Here is a 3,540-nt window from a genome sequence, read left to right as displayed (position 1 = left end):
TTATAAGTATGTTTTCAGAGTTGACCATTTGATATTGGATAACTAGTTGGTGTGCTCTTTCCAGGAAAAGACTATTTCTTTCACTCTTAGCATTCTTTAGTTGCCTGTACTTCTTTGTGTAGGTTTGACAAGACAATACATATTGCTTATTTTTAACAATTGCAAATATTTTATTTTGTGCACATTATTAAGTATGTGTATGTATACACTTATATACTTTTGTGAAAGGGGTGTAAATTGTTTTGGCCAGTATGAATATTAATGGAGCTCCCTCCAAAACCTGAAAATGGAACTACCAGATTATCCAGCTGTACAACATCTGGGTGTGTGCCCAAAGTAATCTAAGTCACATGCCAAAGGGACAGTGTATGCTTGTGTTTATTGCTGTGTGATTCATAATAGCCAAGGTATAGAATCAGCTTAGGTCTTCATTAAAGATATACAGGTGCAGCAAATGTGATATTACTAGCCTCTCATTACATATATTTCTGTTCCTCTCTATATATGATATATACATATTCTATTGTTCTTTTATTTTTGCTTATTTTTATATTATGTGTATCAGTTTATCTGCATCCAGTATTCACTGAGGCCAGAAGAGAGCGCTAGATCCCCTGGAACTGGAGTTACAGACAGTTGTGAGACACCATGTGGATGCTGGGAATCAAATCTAGCTCTCTTCAGGAACAGCAAGTGGTATTAACCGTGGGACCACCTTTCTAGGTCCTACAATGGAGTCTGATTCAACCACAAGGAAGAACAAATTTGGATCATTTGCAGAGAAATGAATGGAACTAGAGGTAACCATGTTAAGAAAAACAAGCTGGATTTAGGAATAAGTACTGTGTTTTCTCTCATATATTTAAAAAATTAAAATATTTTTCTTTTCTTTCTTTCTTTTTTAAAAGTTTGTTTTATTCATAGAAGTCCACTGTAGCTGTCTTCAGAGTTACCAGAAGAGGGCTCCAGATCCCTTTATAGATGGTTATGAGACACTATGTGGTTGCTGAGAATTGGACTCAGGACCTCTGAAGGAGCAGTCAGTGTACTTAACTGCTGAGCTATCTCTCCAGCCCCCTTCTTTTATTTTTGAGATTGTAATATAATTACATTAGTTCTTCCATCCCATTCTTCCCTTCAAGCCCCTCCTCCCACCTCACAAAATTCTCCATGCTGTCTTTTGAATCTGTGTTGTTTAAAAAAAATTGTTAGTACTTGTTGTCTTAATATTCTATTGCTGTAAAGAGACACCCTGTCCACAGCAACTCTTATAATAGAAAGCATTTAATGGGGCTTGCTTACAGTTTCAGTGGCTTAGACCATTAGCATTATGGCAAGGAGCCTGGCATCACACAAGCAGACACATAGGTGCTAGAGAAGTAGTTATGTGTTCTGTACCCCGAACCACAGGCGGTGGGAAGAGAGAGACTTTGGGCTTGGAATGGGCTTTTTGAAACTTCAAAACCCACTGCCAGTGATACCTCCAACAATGCTACACTCCCTAATCCTTTCAAATAGTGCCATTTTCTGGTGACCAAGTATTCAAATCTAAGAACCTATGGGGGCCATTCTCATCTAAACCATCACACTTACATAAATGTAAGATTGCAGTTTTTAGTCTCTCTCTCTCTCTCTCTCTCTCTCTCTCTCTCTCTCTCTCTCTAGCTCTTTTATCAGAGGTTTGAAGTTCACATTGTAAGGTCCTTCACTTCCTTGGTTAGGTTTATTCCTATATACTTTATTTTCTTTAGGTTATTGTGTAGGGGAGTGTATCCATTATCTCCTTTTCTGTATGTTTGTTGCTGAGGTATAGAAAAGCTATCGATTTATTCAGGTTGGTTCTTGATCCTGTCACACTGCTGAATTTGTTTTTGTGTCTCCAAGTATTCTGGTAGAATGTTTGTGATCTCTAATATGTAGGATCATGTCACCTTCAAATAGGGATAGTTTGACTTATTGTTTTCCCTATTTATATCTCTTTAATTCCTTCTCTTGTCATATTGCTCCAGCTAGTGCTTCAAATACAATAGTGCAAAGGAGTGGAGTAGTGGTCATTCCTGTCTCCTTCCTGACCTCAGCGGAATACTTCAAGCTTTCCTCCATTTAGGTTGATGGGTTTCTCGTTCATAGCTTTTATTGTGTTGAAGTATATGCTCTCTAGTCTACATTCTCTAGGACTTTTATCTTAAAGACATGTTGGAGTTTGTCACAGCCTTTTCCTGCATCTATTTAGATAATTGTGATATTGGTAGATCATTTATATGGTATATTACATTTATTGAATTGTATATGTTGAACCATTTTGAATTTTAGGAGTAAGCACTTGATCATGGTATGAAATCTTTTTTTTTATTTTTTAGATATTTTTCTTTATTTATATTTCAAATGTTATTCCCTTTCTTAGTTTCCCCTCCAAAAATCCCCTAGCCCCTTCCCCATCCCCCTGCTTCCCAACCCACCTACTCTTGCTACCTGGTCCTGGATTTCCCCAATACTGGGACATATAACCTTCACAGAACCAAGGGCCTCTCCTCCCATTGATGACCGACTAGTCCATCCTCTGCTAAATATGCAGCTAGAGCCACGAGACCCTCCACATTTTTCCTTTGACTGGTGGTTTAGTCCCAGGGAGCTTCAGGGTTACTGGTTAGTTCATATTGTTGTTCTTCCTATGGGGCTGCAAACCCCTTCAGCTCACTGGGTACTTTCTCTAGCTCCTTCATTAGGGACCCTGTGCTCTGTCCAATGGATAATTATGAGCATCCACTTCTGTATTTGCCAGGCACTGACAGAGCCTCTCAGTAGACAGCTATATCAGGCTCCTGTCAGCAGACTCTTGTTGGCATCTGCAATAGTGTCTGGGTTTGGTGGTTGTTGATGGGATGGATCCCCAGGTGGGGCAGTCTCTGGATGGTCATTCCTTCCGTCGCTGCTCCAAACTTAGTCTATGTAACTCCTTCCATGGGTATTTTGTTCCCCCTTCTAAGAAGGATTGAAGAATCGACACTTTGGTCTTCCTTCTTCTTGAGATTCATGTGTTTTGCAAATTATATCTTAGGTATTTTGAGGTTCTGGGCTAATATCCACTTATCAGTGAGTACATATCATGTGTGTTCTTTTGTGATTGGGTTACCTCACTAAGGATGATATCCTTCAGGTACATCCATTTGCCTAGGAATTTCATAAATTCATTGTTTTTAATAGCTGAGTAGTACTCCATTGTGTAAATGTACCACATTTTCTGTATCCATCCCTCTGTTGAGGGACATCTAGGTTCTTTCCAGCTTCTGGCTATTATAAATAAGGCTGCTATGAACATAGTGGAGCATGTGTGCTTATTACATGTTGGAGCATCTTCTGGGTATATGCCCAGGAATTGTATTGCTAGATCTATCAGGAGTACTATGTCCAAATTTCTGAGGAACTGCCAAACTGATTTCCAGACTGGTTGTACCAGCTTGCAATCCCACCAGCAATGGAGGAGTGTTCCTCTTTCTCCACATCCTCGACAGCATCTGCTGTCATCTGAATTTTTGATCT

Source organism: Mus musculus, chromosome 2 (assembly GCF_000001635.26).
Source record: "Mus musculus strain C57BL/6J chromosome 2, GRCm38.p6 C57BL/6J".
Lineage (NCBI taxonomy): Eukaryota > Metazoa > Chordata > Mammalia > Rodentia > Muridae > Mus > Mus musculus.
The sequence above is the reverse complement of the archived record's forward strand: the minus strand, read 5'-3'. Positions refer to the sequence as shown.